The following is a 14,429-nucleotide window of genomic DNA, read 5'->3' on the forward strand; positions in this document are numbered from 1 at the left end:
GCGCTGGCTTAGGGCCGGGTGGGTGCAGCGAGCACAAGCGGGTCTTTGTGCGGCCGCTCCAGCGAGCGCGTTCGGGGCCGTGCTGGAGCCGAACGAAGCCGTTCCCGGCGGGCTGGGGGGACGCTGCCTCCCAGGTACGGGGCTGCACACAAGCTGCTCTGTTTGCAGCCCGGGACCGGCAGCCTGGCCGCCTTTCAAACCACCCGGCCGAGACGGAGCTTCTCCAGAGCTGGAGAAGGTTTCTTGGCAAGCTGTGGGTTGCAGGGGGATGGCTCCCATCACTCCGATGGGAACGGCACCCGGCCTCAGCCCTGCACCCGTTGCATCTCCCAGTGGAGGATGTTGCATGAGCAAGGTCCAAAAATGCCCCAGACCACCCCGGTTTGCCTCCTCCCCAACCTACAGCTGCCCCGAGCCTGGCTCCCCCCAGGCTTTTGGGAACCTGCAAGGACCAAGCCTTGCTCCACATCCCCGACAGCGAGCCCCCTCGGGGTGGCCACGTCCCTGCCACAGGCAGTGCTTGGGTGAACGCACACAAATTCCCTTTTGCCAGACCGGCATGAGCTGGATCACTTGATCAACAGCGCCATGGGTCACGGGGAGAAGGGCTGATGCAGCGGACAAGATCCAGGCATCGCAGCGCCGACTCCAGTGCCAGCCAGGAGCTACAAAGGTCTTTTCAAGGCAATTTTAATGAAGGGGAAGAGGGAACCGCCACACACAGCTCGGGGCTTGCTCTTGCAGAAGGCTTTGACATGGCCGGGGAGGTTTTCTCTCTCCCCACGTCCTGGCTGAGACTTCTCTGCCTCAGCTTGCCGTGGTCATGGCCTCGAGCCACGGCACCGATGGATGGAGCCGTGGGACAAGGCGCTCAGGGGGTCTCTGGGACAGATCCATCCCCGAGCCGCTGCGTGGGGTGAGATGGAGACAGACACTGGGGCTCTGCCACCCCCCCGCTGGCAAATAGGTCTGGATCCGGCCCCGGTGGGCAACCACAGCCCCCAGTGAGGGGCCCTGTGCTGGCACCAGCCCGCACCCAAGGGTGCTGCGGGGCGGGCGGCAGGAGCCAGGCGGGGGCCGTGCGGGGCTTTCCCTACACCCATGGAATTTCCTTGCACCCACAAAGGTCACTCCTGGGAGCAAAGCACCCAGTGCCCAGCACCCAGCACCCAGCACCCAGCACCAGCCAGGAGCTGGTGACCAGCACAACGCTCCCTGCCCCGGCTTTGCAGCCCACCCAGCAGCCAATATCAGCAGCAACCGGTTCCCCTCAAGCCCTTCAGCCCTTTCCCAGGTTGTGCCCCACAACCCACGCTTACGAACCCCAATTTTGCACTTTTTTTCGCTCTCTTTAACCCAGCCCCTTGCCCCAAGAGCGCTGTGCCCGAAGGCAGAGCAGTTCACAGCCTTGAGCTGTAAAATACCTTGTGCAAACACCAAGGGGATCAACCTTCGGGCCCGTAGGCACAAGGATGCCTGGGATGGGGCCAAACGCCGGCGAAGCTCCAGCCTCGCGGACACGAGGGGTTAAACCACTGGCACTAACTCACCTATTTCACCCTCGAGGTCCCTTGCACAAACATCTCCAGCCCCAGGGGCTGCTGCTGGTGGGTTTTCTCCTAACGCGGAGGGAAATCATCTGCCGCTGCCTCCATAAAGCCAGTCCCAAGCTCCTCTTCAACCAACTCAGGGGCAAAAATAATTCATCCAGTTTTATGCTAGGACCTCACCTTCACCAGCACCCTCTGAGCATCATCAGCATGCAGCACCCCTCCGGCCCCGCCTGCTCACCGGGCACGTAGCATCGGGGCTGTAACCAGGTTTTACAGATTTTTTTTTTTTCCAGTCTATTCACTTTGGATTTCTCTCTCATGGACACAACTTCCATTTCTCCCTTCTGAGCCCACCAGCGGCCACTGCGCTGCGATGCCGCGGCTGCAGCAGAAGCCAAAGCTGCCACATTGCCCACAAAAAAATCAATCCTCCTCTTGTGCTCGCAGGGTTGAGGTTTCCCAGGAGATGCCAATGCCTGCTGGGAGCCGGGCTCCGGAGCCGTCCCCTCCCCGCACACACCTCCGGGGTCTCTGAGGACACCCATCATTTCGCTGCGCCCGGATAAGCATGGGTGACCCCTCCTTGGGCTTCACCCTGCTTTAGAGATGCCGGGGGGCTTCCCCGGGGCTGGGCAGGGTGAGCTGTGGGTGCGGGCCCGCTCCCCGGGCTGTAATGCCAGCCGGACCCTCGGGCTGGGGTCCCGCACCCAGGGATGCCACCAAAGGGATAAACCAAAGCAACTCCCACCAAGTCCCTATTTCCCCCCCTCAGCCCCAGGAGGAGCCGCTCCTGCCAAGCAGCCCTCCTACTCATCCCATCCTTTTATTAACGAGCACAAACTAAAGCCATTCCCAGGAGAGATTTGGCCCATTCTTCTTCCAAACAAATTCTTCATTTGCCTCCAGATTGATATTTTCCCATCCAAACTCTGCCCCCAGGGACCGGGTCCCACCGGCGTGCGCCCCACGTGCCGCCGCAGCAGGGGAGCGGGCGAGCGCAGCGTCACGCTGGCGTCCTGCCGCCGCTTTGCCCGGCTAAAGCAGGTTACGGCTTGACCTAGATAGACACGGGCGGCTCCTTTGCAATTAGCTCGAAAGGGAAACCACTTTCGCCTTTAATGCAACCCGGCCCATGTTCCCAAGCTGCATGTCCCAGAGCAGCTCTTGGGAACCAGCTGCCGCTCGCCCTCCGGGTAACGTGAGCACCAGAAATTTGCACCTGATGCTTTAATTTTGGGACTTCCAGCCACCGGGTGGGTTTTTGGCCCTGTCCCCTCCCCAGGTACCAGCTTGGGATCACTTGGTCCCGTGGTGGTGGAAAGCAGCAAATATACACAAGGTATTTTAGCACCAGGGGATATTTTGGAGAAGCCGCAGCAGCGCTGCGGGCAGCAGAGCCCTGCCTGGGAGCCAGGGCTGAGCCTCCCTGGGCAGCTGGAGGTGCCCGTCTGCCGGCCGGGGGGATGATGCTCATCCCAGCTACCTCCAGAGCCCAGGTCTGGAGCACTGGGCCAGTATCTACCGGCTCCAACACTGAACTCAAGTTTTCCCTCAATTAAAGACCTTTAAGCCCAGAGACGAGGCGGTTTCTGATCCCTTCGGATGATGCCGTCCACAGAGACGCGGGTGTTCACATTGAAAGAAAATGAAACAGCCTTGGCCGAGCCGCGTCCTTCATCCCAGGACAAACACAACCCAGCACATCCCTGAAGGCATCTCCTTCAAAGAGGCATCTGTTGTGCTCAAGCTCAAGCTAATTCCTCGGCCGGGTGTTCGAATGCATCTCACACGTGCGATTTTAGCAGCCAGAAATGAATACAGGGACCTGGAGCCCAAGTCTCATTTCATGCCCCCATTTTGCATGTGAGGGGTGACTGGAGCATCCCCAGCACCAAAGCAGATCCGCTTTGGAGCCACCCATCACCTGAGCAGAGCTGGAAACAGCCGCTCCCCTGGCTCCTGGCCCTCCCAGCCCCGCGGGGCTGCGCTGCGCCCGACCCCGTGCTGGGGCTGTGCCGAGTGGCCGAAGCCCCCGGCTCCTCTGCCATGCCTCGGGGGGATCCAGCCTCCGGCTCTCCCATGGTCTCAAGAGAACAGCTAACGGCTCTGCAAGCGGTTCGCTCTGTTCCTGAAGCATTTTGGGGTGGCTTTTATAAGCCAGATTAAATTCACTTCTCTCTTATCTCTCGCAGCTGATACATCCCTGCCAGGGATGAAACTCTGCCCCGCGCCCCTGGGGTAATTTTGGCAGGAGTCTGAGCATGAACACTTAGTGAAGCAAAAAGGTATTAAACCCTTCAGCCTCTGCTGGTGTCTTGGTGTTAGTCCGTGCCTCAGTTTCCCCACCCTGATACAGCCTCTGCTAGGGGTGAGGGAGCTGAAACCAGGCTGATAAATAGGAATAAAGGAGGACGGATCCTTCCCTGGGTGTGCCGGGCTGCAGAGCAGCTCCGTAAATTGGGAGCCGTCCTTGAGACGCCCGTGGGACCGGCAGCACAGCGGGGCCAGGGGCGGCGGCAGAGCCGGCTGTGCGGGGTGTCCCTGGGGAGATGCTCGGGGATGCAAAGCACCCTCCATTTTTAAGGGTGAGGATGGAGGGGGGCAGCCCAGGGGTGAACCCTGGGGTGTGAACGGCCCGAGGAGCTGAGCCCACGCCGAGGGACAGATCCTGGTGCCGCTGCCCCTCGAAGCTGCCCCGCGCACCTCGCAGCCCCGCGCAGGATCCGGCCCCGAGCTGCCTTCAGGGATGGCTGCGCTCCAGCGCGGCCTCCTCCCCGGCACGCTCAGGAAGGATGACAAAGAAAAGGCTCCTTGTGACACAAGGGACATAAAACTTTCCTAAGAGAAACAGAGGAAGCAGGGGCAGAAAGGAGCCTTCAGAGGAGAACAAGCTGCCGATTCAGCCGCCAGCCTCGTCCCTCCGGCCCCCGTGCCCTGGCCGGGACCTGGCCTGCCCGCCAGCCAGTGTCACCGCCTGGGACACTGCCACCGCCCGCATCGCCGGGGCCCCGGGCTGGGTCCTTCCCCAGGGAGGCCTCGCTGCTCCCCTCTCCCTGCCCCTCCGCAGGGGCGATGCCGGGGTGGCCGGTTCGATGGCCCGGGCTGGGTGCAGGCGGGCGGTTCTCCTGGGTACAGGCAGCAGACGGGGGTGCGGGTGGGAGGGGAGGCCCAGGCAGCCCCAGCTCTGCCTGCCCTGGCTGGCACAGGGCGATGCTGGGGGCTCTGGGAGCTGCTGAGAGATGAGCTGCGGGCTGGGGCAGGAGGAGAAGGCCAGAAGCCACCTGTTGTCAGAGCAGAGATGCCCAGCCCCGCAGCCGCAGCACTATTCTCTGCTTTAGCCACTCCATGGCAATCCCATTAGGCATTTAACCCACTTTAATACAACCTTGCTCTGAGCAAAGTTTAGCTCTCAGCTGGACTCAGCAGCAGCCTCTGCCACCAAAAGCCCTGTACGCGGCAGTGAAAGCGAGCTCTGCCCAGGCTGGGCTTTGCCTGGCACAAATCCTGCTGCGGGGCTGGGGGTGGAGGCACCGGGGCTGGGACCCACCCCGGGACCTGTGCAAGGAGCCCCGATGCCGAAGGCCTCTCCTGGCCACTCGGGGACAGCCCGGCTCCGGGCGGCACTGGTCACACCTCTGGTTTCCCCACGGCCCTTCCACGCCCCACCGCCCCGTCCCCATCTCGCAGCTCTGTCGCTGCGGCCGGGACATCCCCGGGGCAGCCGCCGGGGCGCTCGGGGCAGCGGTGTCCCCTCCGCCGGGCTGGAGCCACGGGGGGGGCACCGGGGCAGCCGGCGGGGCCGGGGGGCGGCGGGGGGCGGCGGGGGGCGGCGGGGGCAGCCCCGGCCCCGCGGCGATGGCAACGTTCAGGAGGCGCCGGTGCTGGACAGCTCCGCCCCGCCGCCCGCGGCTCCGCCCCCCGGCTGGCCCCGCCCCCGGTTGGCCCCGCCCCCGAGTCGGTGTCGCCCCGCCCCCCGGCCGGTGTCACCCCCCCGGGTCGGTGTCACTCCCGCGGCCGGCAGTGCCAGCACCCTGCCCCTGCCCTGTGGTGCCTCTCCGCGTTGGGCCACCACCGCCCGCCCCGGGGCCACCAGAGCAAGTCCCCAAGGACCAGCCCAGCTCGTCCCGGGTCACAGAGCCCCTCCGTCCTGCGGCTGCCTGGCTGGGGCCGGTACCATCTGTCCGGAGCCTGTGCCATCTGTCCCCCAGCAGCGCTGCTTCTCATCCCCCAGCGTCCCCAGCACCCGTGGGGACCCAGGTGGGGCTGCCCCGCCGTGGGGTGACACCGCGTTGAACCTCCTCCAGACGCCCCTGTGGCAACGACCTGCCCGGGAGGAGGCTTTGGTTGCGCTTGGGGGTCTCCCGCTCTCCTCGGCCTCCCCGCTCCCCCCGTGCTGCCCAGCGTGAGCCATCGGCAGCCCCATGGCCGGCTCCTCCCGGCATAGGAGCCACTGGGCGCCACAGAGCCCAGGGTCGCTTCGGCATCCAGCAGCGTGACCAAAAAGCAACATCTCCTATTGCACCTCCTGAGGGCTTCAAAACCTCCCCAAAACTCCCCAAAACCTCGGCGCTGCCGTGGGGCCGAGGATCCCCCAGCGCTGCGGCCTGGCCGGATCGAGCCCTTGGCCAGGAGCCGCAGCCCAGGTGCAGGCGCTCGGACGGGTGACATTTGGATAAACGTCTGTCTGGGCCAAAACTCCCCAAAGCCGATTGCATCATTTATTTAGCCCCATGTTCCCGCCGCACCACGGGCCTGGCCCTTTGCTCCCAGCGTTTCTGAGCAAGAGCAGATGTCGCAGTGTCTGCGTTCGCCTCCACCGCCGCCGTGCGGAAACGGCCCCCCCAGTCCTCAACCCTTGAAACCTGGAAGCCCCCGACGCGTTTTGGCTTTGCTGAGCGGGGCGGCGGGGAGAGGCAGCTGCGCGGCGGGGCTGCGAAATGCATTAACGCGGCAGATGCTGTTGCGTTCGCACGCGGACGTGTGCGGTGTGATGGTCGGGGGGGAGCGGGGCTTGTCTTCCCCCGTCCCGGCATGGGCGGTGCATCCCCGGCAACCCCAGTGCTCACTGATGAGACCCTCACTGCCTGTCCCCTCCTGCTGATACTCAGCTCTCCAAGCCCACAGCAGGCAGAGCAGGGTCTTCGGGCTACCCAAAAAAGTTATTTTTCCCCCCCCCAAAGTGGGTTAAGGATTTAAAAAAACACTGCAGGGAGCGGGGGGGGGTTAACGCTGGGGACGCAGCGAAGGGTTGGGCATAACATGGCCCAAAACAGGAGCTTTAACCCCAAGAGCAGAGACACAGAGCCTGGGCTGGGGATGTGCCATCGCTGCATCCCTCCCTGCGAAGCAGCTGAGCTCCAAGCTGGGGCATTTTTAGACACCGAATCTGCTTCAGGCAATGAACCACATAGGGGAAAGTCAACTCATGGCTCTGATTCCCAACTGAACCCTCCAATCCCCCCCACTACGGACCATTCCCACCACGAGCAACGCTTCCCCATCTGGTCTTACCTGGGCAAGCGGGATGAGATCTCCCCTCAGCCCGATAATCCCTTGTATAATAAATAAATCTGCTGCTCTCACAGCCAGGACTCTTCCCTGCAGTGGTCGCCCCAAGAGCCCCGGTGGCACCCCAAGAGCCCCGGTGGCACCCCAAGGGGGTTTCCCTTGTGACAACCAGGTATTTGCAATGGAAAGCAAAAGCCGTGGGGAGCCCTTAATGGGATGAGTGGATTTTCCAGTGAGCTGTAAATCCGCAGTGGCTGCTGGCAAAAACCTCCCTGCTCCAGTCTTGGGGGGGTTGCAGCGGTCACCGCACTGAGCGTGAGCAGGCAGGCTGCCCACCCGCCACCGCCGCCAGACTCCAGTGACACGCGGCCCGGAGGGAGCCGCGTCCCCGGGGTTTATCTGCACAACCCTAAGCATGTCCCTGACGCCGATGTCCCCGACGCCGATGTCCCCTTACGCACGCGGCTGGAAGAGGCAGCAGGGGCTGGCAATGCCCCCCGGGCCCGGCGCTCCCCCCGGCAGTCCCAGAGCAGGAGGCAGCTCTGCTCCCACCACCCTCTTACACATGAAATTAAACCTCCCGCCTCAAAGGGATGCGGCCAATGGAGCCACCGCGGGTCCATGACACATGGAGGATGCCCTGCTTTCCCAGAGGGGAGAGCAAGCATCCCTCGAGCATCCCTTGAGCATCCCTCGAGCATCCCGCCTGCCCGCAGCGAGCAGCCCGTGTGCGGATGGCAGCACTGCTGCCTTCCCCCGGGACGGACACCCCGATGGGGAGCCAGGTCCCCAGGGGCCAGCAGCGAGGGAGGGCGCAGAGCCCAGCGGGGCGAGGGGCAGGGGAGGAGCGGGGGAAGGGGTGGAGGAGAAGCCGTGACTTATCGCCGGCCCCGAGCGGGGCGAGTTTCCGCTGCCGGAGGTGACCACCGCCCGGCCACATCCGCACAGGCCCCGCGGCCGTGTCCAGTGGGAGCTGAGGATGAGGATGCAGGGACGAGCACAAACCCAGCTCCTCCAGCTCCCACCTCCGCTCCTCCATGGGAGTGGGGGAACCCAGGGAATCCAGGCAAATACTGGGAGGCATTAACTCCAGCGCTGGCTCCCACCCCAAACCCGCTCCCTGCAGCATGGCCAAGACCTACGGAGCCCGATTCCCACATCCCGGCAGGGAGAAGATGCCAGGACACCAGTCCCACTGCCCCAGCTGGCCCTGGGGCTTGTCCCCGCCTGTCCTCTCCCCATGCGATGCCTTGGGGCACCCCAACCCCTGGTGCCTGCAGGGCAGCACCCGGGCTCCCAGCTCCCTCTGTGGCCAAATCCTGCCCCGGCGCACAGCCAGCGTGAAAGGCAGCTCCCGCAGCAGGGGCATGGCTGAGTCCAGCCCCAACCGCAGGAGCCGTGGCATAAATCACCGCGGGTCGAAGTACCAGTGGGTGCCAGAGGCTGGTGTCACCGCGCTTACATGGGGACACGTGGTGACTGCAGGTGGCACCAGGACATGCCGCCCAGCCTTTTGGGGAAGGGGATTTGCAGGATGCGACCCTGCCGTGAAGCAACATGCAGCCATTGCGGGTGCTCATGGGAACGCAGCACCGAGATGGGGTGACCCAGAGCCCCCTCATAAAGGTCCCGGGGGACAGCGCTGCTGCCGCAGGTGGGTCAGGGGACGCGTTAGCATGGGGCATTGACCAGGCCAGCTTGGAGCAGCGCGGGGGGACCAAGTCCCGCAGCCAGAGGCGGCTTCACCCCAGCTCTTGCCCCCCACATCCCCACCGACCCCCTGGGACAGAGCAAAGCTCCAAACCCCCCCGCACCACTCAGCGGGACCTCTGCCCCCGTTAACGAAAATCCTGCTTTCTCCAGTTATTGTCTCCTGTCGTGACAGTGGTGGGTGCCGAGTGCCAGGGCCTCCTCCAGCCCCCCTCCCCCCACGCATCCCCTAATCCAGGCAGTTAATCCGGCAGCAGTGCCCGATGTCCGTATGGCCGCCCAGACCCCGCAGCATGGCCGGGCAAAGCTCGTTAGACGTCACTTGCTGACGAGCGGAGCTTGGGCTCTGCCGGCAAATGCACCAGGGAAGATCTCGGAGCCCACTGGGATGGGCTGGTGGCCGATCTGTCACCTGGGAGCATTCGAGGAGGATCCATGGGTGTTGGCAATTTGCCACCTGCCTGCAGCTTGTGCCTCAGTTTCCCCAGGTGCTGCCATCGGCCTCGGCACCACTTGTGGCCACCGAGTGCCCCCGGCTGGCACCCTCGGGGCTTGGTTAGTGCTTGAGGATCGACCCCGCCCTTTGGGGACAGGCTGGTGACATGAGCTGGGGTTTCCCTGGGGACACACGGGGCAGCAGGCAGAGCCAGCGTGGTCCCAGCTGCCCCATCCCTGGGGACCCATCCTTGTCGCCACCTGGTTCCCCCCCTGCCCAGGGTGCCAAGGGCTGCGGGAGGACAGCGCGGGGCGTCCCCGGCTGCCACCCAACAGGTGACGGGGGGCTGTCACCCCTTTGCCAGCACGGTGAGGGGGGTGTCACCACAGCGGTGGGAATGGGTGCTGAGGAGCCCTGGCCCGTGCTGGTGTCCCCATTCCAAGGTGACATCCCCATCCCATGCTGGCGTCCCCATCCCAGGCTGACGTCCCATTGTCACTTTGCTGGCACTGGAGCTCGTCAGACCACCCCCAGGAGCAAGCACAGGCGAGGGGACGTCCCGCCGGATCGGTGAGTGAAAGCGGCTCCACAAGGGTGACGGGCACCGTGTGACGGGCACAGCCAGGCGCCCTCCTCCCCACAGCACCGGCTCTGGCTCTCCCGGCTCCGCACGGATCCTGATCCGGTCACGGGAAGGAGGAACATGGCCCCAGGGCACGGGCCTGCCAGATGCCTGCGCCCGGTGGCACTGGGGATGGGACAGGGTGCCCGATCCCAGTGGCACTGGGGATGGGATAGGGTGCCCGATCCCAGTGGCACTGGGGACAGGACAGGGTGCCCAAGCCTGGTGGCACTGGGGACGGGACAGGGTGCCCAAGCCTGGTGGCACCACGTCCCATCCCCACGACGGCTCCAGCCAGGCCCAGCAGCGGGTTGGTGGCTCAGCCTGCGGCTCCCACAGCCAGCCCAGCCGGGGGCCCCGGGCGCTGCAGTGGCCCTGCCGGGGTCAGGGGTCCGGCCAGCCCCAGGCTCCGTGGCTGCACCCCAAGCACCAGCCCGGGGGGTCACTTGGCCCCCCCACCCATCTGCCGTGGCCCAGGCCCCGCGTCCCCCCCGGGGCCGGTGCCCCGCTCCTGTCCGCAGCCGGAAACATCTTTTTCCTGTCCGTGGGGCTGCAGCGTAGGGGGGGTGGCAGGAAAAAACCTCGTGTCGCGGCGGGTTATTTATAACCTGCTGCCAGCGAGGCCGGCCGGATCACCCCACAGCGTCCCCACTTGCACCCCCAGCCCTGCTCCAGCCCCTGCCAGCCCCATCCCTGTCCCTGTCCCCATCCCATCCCTGTCCCCATCTCTGTCCCCGTTCCCATCCCATCCCAGTCCTCGTCCCCATCCCTCTCCCTGACCCCGTCCCCCTCCCCACACACCAAGGCTCAGCCGAGACCCCCTTAGCAGAAGGAGGAGGCCCAAACCTTGCCTCGGGGACATCCTTCCCCTCCCAACCAACACCAGAGCTCACCCAGCCCCATGCTCCCCATCCCATCCCATCTCCCCCCATTCAGAGCCGGTCCCCTGTGCCAGGGACGTGCTGCAGGGCCGGATCCAGCCCGTGCCCATGTCCCAGGAGCTTTTTGCCTCATCCAGTCCCTGGCAGGAGGGAAACCCACAGGAAAACGCAGGGGGAAACTGAGGCACGGGGCTGGCAGGGTGAGGAGGGCACTGGGGTGGGCACAGGCTGCGAGCTGGATGAGGCCAGGGCCACAGGGAGCTGACAGAGGCTTGTGTGGGCAGAGCAGGCAAAGCAGGCAGCTCGTGCCCACCCACAGAGGCCGCGGGCAGCCCCGCACCCCCACGGCACGGCATGGGCAGTTACTCAGCGCCTGCAAAATGACTCAGCCAGGATCCGGCCGGGCCAGCCGGGATTTCCTGACTCAGCTTCCCCAGCTGCAAAACTGGGGGGGGAGCGGGGGGGGGTCCAACCCCACCTTGCAACAACACGGACACCAACACACCCTGCCGGGGGTGCAGGGGGCTCCCCCCGTCCCTGTGACCCCCCCTGGCATCACCCGGTCACTCTCCAGCACCAGGGATGACAGCGTGAGCAGCTACGGCAAAGCCCTGGGGAGCGCGGGCAGCACCCCAGCAACTGTGGGCAAACCCTGCCTGCGCGGGGGCACGCGGTTGCCCACTTTGGGCCGGCCGGGGGCATCCGGCAGGGATGGCTGTGGGACCTGCAGCCCGGCACACCCAGGCTCCCTGGCTCTCCTCCCAGTTGGTTTTTTCCTAGGTGAAATCCAGGAAAACAGGAGCCCCACTGCACACACACACGCTGCGGGTCTTCACCGCTTCCCTCCCGCGGGGCGACGGCACGTTAATGTCCCATGGGGGACACAGCCCGTGCCGAAGTGACCTCTAAGTTTTCCTCCCTGTGCCGTGCCATCCCGGTTTGGCTGCAGCACCGAGCGAAGCTGGGCTGCCGCACCGATGGCTCAATGGGAACCATCCCACATGGGGCCCAGGGATGCTTCACTGCCCCAGGGACGCTTGGTCACCCCAACCAGGGGTGGCCGGGGTGACCAAGCGTCCCTGGGGCGGTGGAGCATCCCCAGGGTGGCCAAGCACCCAGCAGAGAGAAGCCATCAGGCCCCCAACCCCTTCGCTACGGGTGAAAACAGCATTGCAAAAACCCCAAAGTCCCCACTGCCCTCCCTGCTGTCCCCACGCCAGCATGGGGACACGAAGCATCTGGAACCACACGGCCCTGGGCACCCATCCAGGGACCACCCATGGGTGCCCGCAGCCCTGCAGCACCTTCCCGTGCCTGAAACGAGGGCAGACACCATGAGCTGCTGGCACCGACCTGCTCTGCCTGCAGCGAGGAGATGTGGGGCAGCACGCCACGCGTTTTCCCACCCCAGGCCAGCTCTCTGGAGAACCGTCACCCATTCCAGCAGCCCCCGTGCCTCAGTTTCCCCCTGTCGCCCTTTGTTGGCACTGCTGTCCTCCTCGGGGCTGCTTTGGGGAGGCAAGGCAGGAGCAGGCAGCACCGGCACCGGCCTCCAGCACCGCAGCGGCTTCCCACAGCCCCCCTCTGCCGGGGACGGGGACCGGGGGTGTCTGGGGGACACCAGGGGACACGGGAACTTGCTGGCTGGGCCACGCTGCTCCCAGGGCCGCCCATGCTGTGGCCCCCGAAACAGGGTCTCTGCGGAGAGGTGGGGACATTGGGGGGCACAGGGGAGGGGACGCGGGGGGGCTGCCCCCACAGCCGCTGCCTGTCACCCCCGGTCCCCGCCGGGGTCCCCCATCACCCCCGGTCCCCGCCGGGGCGTCCCCCTTGCCGCCGCTGGTCCTCGCAGCGTCGCCCCGGCACCTCGGTCCCCACCGGGGTGCCCCCCGTCATCTGCCGTCCCCGGCAGGGTGCCCCCCGCCTCTCCCCGGTCCCCGCCGGGGTCCCCCATCACCCCCGGTCCCCGCCGGGGCGTCCCCCGTGTCACCGCCGATGGCTGTCGGGGTGTCCCCCATCACCCCGGTCCCCACCGGCATCTCCCCCATCACCGCCGGCCCCCGGCGGGGCGTCCCCCGCCACCCCGGTCCCACCGGGACGCCCCCCGGCCCCGCTCCCGGCGCCCCGCGGGCAGAGCCGGCCGCCGGCCCGGCACTCACCGCTCGCTGCGCCCCGTCCCGCCGCGGCCCCGCGGGCAGCGCCCGGTGCCGCCGCCGCCGCCGGGGAGAGCGGCCGGGGACCCCGCGCCGCGCCGGGCCGGGGGAGGAGTCGCGCAGGCCCGGCCCGGCCCCGCCGCCCCGGGGTGCCCGCCCCGGCCCCGGCCCCGGCCCCGGCCCGGCCCCGGCGGGGAGCGGCGGGGAGCGGCGGGGGCGGCCCCCTCGGAGCGGCCCCGCCCGGGCCCCGCCGCCCCCGGTGCCGCCCGGCTGCCGGCCCCTCCCCGAGGACCCCCCGTCCCCTGGGTTCCCCCACCGGATCCCCCGCGGGTCCCTCCCTTTATCCCTCCCCGCCCCCCCGGCTCTCCCCACGGCCCCCCCATGGATCCCGACGTGGACCCTCCCACGGACCCCTCTCGGATCCCCCATGGACCCCCCCGCCCCGTGGATGATCCCCCATGGATCGCCTTGACCCATGGATCCCCCCCCCCCGCATCCCCCCTGATCGCCCATGGGTCCCTCCCATAGATCCCCCCAGATCCCTCCCCGCCATGGATCCCCCCCATGGATCCCCCCGGACCCCACACCTCCTCCGATCCCCTCAGATCCCTACTCTTCATGTATCCCCCCTCCATGGATCACCCACCCATAGATCCCCCTGCATAGATCCCCCCAGATCCCTCCCCGCCATGGATCCCCCCCATGGATCCCCCCGGATCCCCCACCTCCTCCGATCCCCTCAGATCTCTACTCCCCATGGATCCCCCCTCCATGGATCCCCCACCCATAGATCCCCCTGCATAGATCCCCCCAGGTCCCTCCCTGCCATGGATCCCCCCCATGGATCCCCCCCTCCCATGGATCACCCCGGACCCCCCGCCTCCTCCGATCCCCTCAGATCCCTACTCCCCATGGATCCCCCACCCATGGATCCCCTTGCATAAATCCCCTCAGATCCCCCTCCCAGATCCCCCCCTCATGCACTTCCCCCCATAGATCCCCTCAGATCCCTCCCCCCCGATCTCCCTCCCCCAATCCCATCGGATCCCTCCTCCCCATCGATCCCCCAGCGTAGATCCCCCCAGACCCCCCCCATGGATCTGCCCTGCTATCCCCCCAGATCTTTCCCCCCCATGGATCCCCCCCCATAGATCCCCTCAGATCCCTCCCCCGCGAATCTCCCCCCCCCGAGATTGCCTCAAATCCCTCCTCCCCATGGATTCTGTGCCCATGGATCCCCCTGCATAGATCCCCCCAGACCCCCCCTCCCGGATCTCCCCCCCCGATCCCTCCCCCCCATGGATCCCCACCCCTAGATCCCCTCAGATCCCTCCCCCCCCCCGATCCCCTCGGATTCCTCCTCCCCATGGATTTTGTGCCCATGGATCCCCCTGCATAGATCCCCCCAGATTCCCCCCATGGATCTCCCCCCCCGCTCCCTCTCCCCCCATGGATCCGCCTCCATAGATCCCCCCCGATCCCCTCGGATCCCTCCTCCCCACGGATCCCCCCGCCACGGATCCCACGCCCCCCCCCCGCTCCAGGGACCGCCCCGCCCCGCCCCGG

The 14,429-nt window shown here is 66.4% G+C and overlaps 1 protein-coding gene across 3 annotated transcripts in view; it reads right to left on the reverse strand.

Annotated features, from left to right (window-relative positions):
• The window catches only part of NAV1 (neuron navigator 1), a 78,174-nt gene extending 65,234 nt beyond the window's left edge, over positions 1-12,940 (reverse strand). For all 3 annotated transcript variants that reach the window (XM_082330339.1, XM_082330338.1, XM_082330337.1), the window contains exon 1: positions 12,870-12,940. The gene's annotated coding sequence lies outside the window, so the exon portion shown is untranslated. The remainder of the gene's footprint in view (positions 1-12,869) is intronic.
• Between the last annotated feature and the right edge of the window lie 1,489 nt (positions 12,941-14,429).

The sequence above is a fragment of the Platalea leucorodia genome (genome assembly GCF_965183815.1).
Source record: "Platalea leucorodia genome assembly, chromosome: 19".
Taxonomy (NCBI): Eukaryota; Metazoa; Chordata; class Aves; order Pelecaniformes; family Threskiornithidae; genus Platalea; species Platalea leucorodia.